The sequence below is a fragment of the Anas acuta genome, chromosome W (genome assembly GCF_963932015.1).
Source record: "Anas acuta chromosome W, bAnaAcu1.1, whole genome shotgun sequence".
In the NCBI taxonomy this organism is placed as follows: Eukaryota; Metazoa; Chordata; class Aves; order Anseriformes; family Anatidae; genus Anas; species Anas acuta.
In genome coordinates, this window is record NC_089016.1 from 19,471,312 (window position 1) to 19,477,865 (window position 6,554).

Sequence of the window (6,554 nt, forward strand, 5' to 3'; positions counted from 1 at the left end):
GCGGGGAAGGAAACCGTGGGGGGACGCGGGGAAAAGATCCGCGGGGAGATGCAGGGAAGGAAGCCGCGGGGAAAGGAAACCGCGGGAAACGCGGGAGCCGCAGGAAACGCGGGAGCCGCGGAGGGATGTGGGAAATTGACGTAGTTGCAGTGTAACGCGGGACATCTGAGATCTAGTTGCTACAGGAGACCAGAGGTGTCAGTGGACAACGGCAGCCAACCCTCACCGTGTGGCGAGTTGGCACATAGCAGTGGGACGGACATCAGGACCCTGCAGCCTGTCTGACATAACCATGGAGGCAGCAGCGGCTGTGCTGCTTCTCTCTAGCATTCTTTTTATAAGAGGTTTATCTTGCAATGCAAAAAAGACTTCGTCCCCAAATCGGTGTTATAACTATGCTGTTACATAATTTGATAAATGTACAAATGTTCCTGGATAACATTCTGTGGGGTTGCCACGTTGTACGGATTACTAATGACGGCTTAGCTCTATTACTACCTTTATTGCAGGGCAGGAATGCAGAGCCGTGGATCACACTACCAAATGACCACCGGCAGGCTCTTTCACAAACAGCTTCTAAGGTTGCAGCTGGCACTGCCTGGAGCCGTATAGCAGACGTTACACTCTCTTTCCTAACTAGTAATCATGTGTCTCATCCATTTGTGGTGAATGGTCAGTGGCAAAAAGAAAAGGGGGAGAGTAAGGGGCGACAAAGACAGAAACGGTACCAGGAGGATGCCACTGACACTAACAGCACGGGTAATAGGAGTAGTATAAGTGACACAGGTGACAGTGCGGGGCGGCGGCGGGCACTGCTGCGCTGCGGGGCACTCTGTCTGCTGCTCGCCCTCGCCTGCCTGTGCACTGCTGCCGACGGTGCTAGAGCAAAATGTGAAGACTGCTCAGATGGCAGTGATGAGAGTGCTTGTGTGAAGAAGACGTGTGCTGAATCTGACTTTGTGTGCAACAGTGGTCAGTGTGTGCCAAACAGATGGCAGTGTGATGGGGATCTGGACTGTGAAAATGGGTCTGATGAGAGTGCTGAGCTGTGTAATATGAGAACATATGAGAACCAGCTATACTCTGCGCTGGTGAGGCCTCACCTCGAGTACTGTGTGCAGTTCTGGGCACCACAGTATAAAAAGGACATGAAACTGTTGGAGAGTGTCCAGAGGAGGGCTACGAAGATGGTGAAAGGCCTGGAGGGGAAGACGTACGAGGAACGGCTGAGGGCACTGGGCCTGTTCAGCCTGGAGAAGAGGAGGCTGAGGGGAGACCTCATCGCAGTCTACAACTTCCTCGTAAGGGGGTGTCGAGAGGCAGGAGACCTTTTCTCCATTAACATCAGTGACAGGACCCGCGGGAACGGGGTTAAGCTAAGGCAGGGGAAATTTAGGCTTGACATCAGGAGGAAGTTCTTCACAGAGAGGGTGGTTGCACACTGGAACAGGCTCCCCAGGGAAGTGGTCACTGCACCGAGCCTGACTGAATTTAAGAAGAGATTGGACTGTGCACTTAGTCACATGGTCTGAACTTTTGGGTAGACCTGTGCGGTGTCAAGAGTTGGACTTGATGATCCTTAAGGGTCCCTTCCAACTCAGGATATTCTATGATTCTATGATTCTATAAGAACATGCCAGGTAAATGAAATCAGCTGTGGTCCTCAGTCAACCCAGTGTATCCCAGTGTCCTGGAAATGTGATGGTCAAAAAGACTGTGACAGAGATCCTGATTGCAAGGATGGAAGTGATAAAATTAACTGCCCTTCTTGGACCTGCAGGCCAGACCAGATATGAAGATGGGAACTGTGTCCATAGGAGTAGGCAGTGCAGAGGTGTGAGAGACCGTCTGGATGGCACTGATGAAGCAAACTGTAACAATGTTATTCAGTGCTCTGGACCTGGCAAATTCAAGTGCAGAAGTGGAGAATGCATAGATATCAATAAAGTGTGTAACCAGCAGAGAGACTGCAAGGACTGGGGTGATGAGCCCCTGAAGGAATGCAACAAAAATGAATGTGACTGTCCAGCTGGGTTTGACTTTGTAGACAAGAGAACCTGTGGAGATATTGATGAATGCCAAAACCCTGGTATCTTTAGTCAAATCTGTATCAACCTGAAAGGTGGCTACAAATGTGAATGTAGCCGTGGCTATCAGATGGATCCTGCTACAGGAACCTGGAAAAGGCCATACCGGTACAAAAATACAAATAACACCCGTGATTACAATGACACTGCTAAGCAGGGTTTAGGGGCTTATGGCATGGAGACAAGGGGTAACAACTGTAGTGTTTGGAACAACTGTACAGCTTTGGCCTTACCTCTTGATGTTTTTCTGATTTGTGGGGATAGGGCCTGGCAAGGTATCCCTGCAAATGCTATCAGATGTCCATGTTACTTAGATAAACTCATTATATTTGCTCCTAGCTTGTCACAGTTGCTTGAGATCACCAGACATAAATGGGCATTGCTCGCACCGGATTGCAATGCTAATGTTGAATTGCTTGGTGTTGCAGCTAGAGTGGCATTGGCAATTTTAGTGCCAGGAGTGGCATCTGAGGCCGCACGTAACAACTTAGAAAAATTGGTATGCTGGGCCGAGAAGCAAGCCTATGCCACGACAGAGATACTTGAGGAGATGTTACCAGATCAAAATAGTCTGCGACATCTGCTTTTACAGGATCAAGCTGATATTGACTACTTGCTTTTGGCTCAAAGGAATGGGTGTGAGGACTTTAAGGGAATGTACTGTTTAAACCTTTTTGATCATAATGAGTCAATTCACAAATCCATTACTTTCCTGAAAGAGCACATGGGAAAGATTCAATATGGTATCAATCCTTTCAATCAGTGGTTCACTGATTTGTTTGAAATGATGCATAGATGGTTACTGGGATTAGTCAAAGAGGGATTAAGGATTCTGTTTGCTGTGGTGTCAGTCATCATTGCATGTGGTATTGTGATAAATGTGGTTAAAGGCCTACTTGCAAAAATGTTATATTGGGCGTGGTTTGCTCAAAAAAGGAAAAAAAAAAGGGGGGAATTGTTGAGGGATTTTTTGAAACAGCAAAAATCCCATGGCTTGCTGTAGCTGAGCAAACCAAGCTACCAGGGCAACTATGAGAAGTTCCCATGACAGTGTTCCCACATCGCCCAATTGAGGAATTTAGAAAAATATTGTTGCCAGCAGCTGGCTTCAAGGACGGGATCTACGTGATTGCTAATCACAAGGGGGTTGTTTTCTTGCAGGTGGGGTTGTTTTCTTGCAGTTGTTTGTCTGAGTGCTTTTGACCAATAATCTTGTGTGAGACACTATCCGCCCCTGTTAAGTTTGCTATAAAAGTCAGGCTATTCGGGTAATAAAGGAGAGCATGATCTGACCATATTGGTGTCTGTCGTGTTTTTGGCCGATCTTCCTGCAACAGTTTTACTACCATGTTGTTAAATGCAGCTGGACAAAATGCAAGCCAGCCAACACCAAGGGTATGACCAGCACAGGGCTCTGTGAGAACACACTGCCACTACACACAGGTGCATGTATTCCTATCAGGTCAGCAAATTCTTCAAAAGATCTTTTTGCTCTGTGTTGAGACTTTCTAGGCAAAGGGAAACCTTACTTGCATCTTTCAAGTGCATTAGCAATATAAAAAATTAAGGTGCAAACAGCAGAAGACAAGGTCTGCTGCTTTATAAATGATCACAGCTATACTTGAAGCAGGTCAAGCCACAGAAGCGAGCAGCATTCTGTTGCTGAATGAGCTTGCAAATAGGATCAGTTTTCATTTAATATGGCTTTCCATGACAAGAACATGGAAACTGAAAGCCATTTACACATGAGACTGCCTAGCAGTGCTGTGGGTGGTGGTTTGATGCTATTCATGTCAACTGCCCCCAAAATGCTCAGTTCCAAACGTGAGACCCAAAGAAAGATGACTTTAGAGTTAACTCCAGGTAACCTGTCAGGAACATTTTCTAGAGACATACAGCACTACTTTCCATGTCTCACATGTTGACTCCCTGCTGAAACAGGGATAAATTTTATCCTTTTTAAAACAGATTGAGAAGATTTAAAAGCCAAATGACTCTCATTTACCAGCGCAAATCACAGTGAGAACCCCTACCACCCGAGAGTGAGAATTACCCTGGCAGTGTTTCTGTCCCCAGCAGCTTCAGGGCTGGACAGAGGTTCAGTCCCCATGGTCACTCAGCCCTCTGCCCAATGCTGCAGTGAGCCAGACTGGGATACGAAGCCTGTTACCCACCAGCTTTTTTCTCCCTCCTCCTTTTGCCTCAGGCATCTTCAAGCCACAAGCAATACAATTTTACCTCCATGTTCCTTTCACTGGATTTCCTAAGATTTCTCTCCCTAGCTCCTTCTTATCCAACACCACCACAGTCCGTTAGTAACTTTGCCAGGAAATCCTGGCAAAACTAAGAGCTTCTAACCCCCAACCTGAAGCAGCAGCCCTGTCTGGCAGCGAGAGCCTGGAGCAGACCCCATCTCTTTCTGTGCAACACACACTTCTCTAGAGGAAGAATCTTGGATTTTACACTTACCTGCTTTACAAAGACCCATTTTCTTGTTTTATTATATGGGGAAGGTTTTTTTTTTGGTAAGTCTAAATCTGTAAATAGGTTTTATGGTCACTTACATATATTGTTTATAGCACATTATCTCTTTTCCATTTTAATCCTGAAGAAAATTGACCAATACTTTGTGGTACATTGAAACCACATATTTTTCAAGCTGGCATACACAGTCGCCACTTCCTTGGTTGGCCATATATGTTCTTTTCTTTTATTTGAATTTTATTTCATGTAGTTCAACTGCAGTGTTTATTTACATGGCAATGACAGAGCATTAATTTTACTGTAGAAGAACAAAAGGATAATGAATGGCAAAACTCCAAGATGCCATTTCACCAATACCACACATCAAATATTTTGATCTACACAAATTATTTGAAAACTACCTCACTCCCAAACCCAAGTAATGACTGAACTTATACTGAAGGATGAGGTTATCACCTTTCATTAATATCTACACTACCTCAGGCTCTTCTTTATTTATGAAGCTTTCAATATTTGGGCTAAAGATGGAGTAATTTCCAGAGACCTGCCTTGCACTGTCTTGCTTCCCTGAACTTACCCTATCTGATGCTACAGAAAGTAGGAAAACATGTTCTTTAAATAACAGGAAAACACCGTCTGTGTTCCCACCTCTTCTTTTGATTCAGGGAGGTGCAACATTTCTGGAGAACAAGTCTTACGAGGAGTGGCTGAGAGAACTGGGATTGTTCAGCCTGGAGAAGAGGAGGCTCAGAGGCAACCTTATTGCTCTCTACAGGTACCTTAAAGGAGGCTGTAGCGAGGTGGGGGTTGGTCTGTTCTCCCACGTGCCTGGTGACAGGATGAGGGGGAATGGGCTAAAGTTGCGCCAGGGGTGTTTTAGGTTGGATATTAGGAAGAACTTCTTTACTGAAAGGGTTGTTAGGCATTGGAATGGACTGCCCAGGGAAGTGGTGGAGTCACCATCCCTGGAGGTCTTTAAAAGACGTTTAGATGTAGAGCTTAGGGATATGGTTTAGTGGGGACTGTTAGCGTTAGGTCAGAGGTTGGACTCGATGATCTTGAGGTCTCTTCCAACCTAGAAATTCTGTGATTCTGTGATTCTGAACATTCCTTTGCTTGTAGCAGCAGTTTTTGTTGAATTGTTTATCTCAGGGTACTGGCCATATTGGTTTTTGTCCCTGGAGTTTTTATGAAGGAACTTGGAGGTCTAACAGAATGAAGAGTTTCTGAACTCTTCAATAAACTATGGTAAACCATCATGAGGGTATTTTGTCTGAGTGTTGGTGAGACATTTCAGTCATGCAGGAGTTAACAGAAGTTAGCAAAAGGCAGAACAGGCTGACAATTAGTCTGGGAAGGCTTTAAATATCTATCCTGGTTTGCTGTGAATCATATAGTGCTTCATCTATTTCTCAAAAGAAAACAAAGACAAAAAGTGAGAGTTTAAAAAGCAGATTAAAAACACATGCGTGCGCGCAAAACAAACAAACAAACAAACAAAAAACTCCAAAAACCTGACAGTATCAACATCAGTAAAACAGTGAACGGAGATGCTGTCAGACCTCCTTTAGACTTTTGGAAGAAGCAAAAGGTGGCCGCAAAGAAGCTTTTTTCCTTCATTTTACATTCAACACAACTCAGGAGAATGTTGGGGCAGACAGCAGCAAAGCTGTGACAGCCAGGCATGGAGAAGCCTGCATGACAGTACTGATCTCTGTGTTGTGCTGTGCTATAGACTGGCAGTGGAGATGCCCCGATCATTCCAGCTCCATAACACTACGTTCAATAAATGAATGTAGTTCATCTTACTGTGTCTTCTAGGTTGTCCCAATCTATGTGGGATTTTTTTCTAAAAGCACATTTTCCCCTGTTGCTGCCAGTGTAATTCAAAAGGCTTTAACTGATAGGTCTTTTACCATTTCCCTGTGTATGCAGTTCAGTGTTCTGGTAGCTTTATGAAAACCCTTCTAATTGACTATTTTG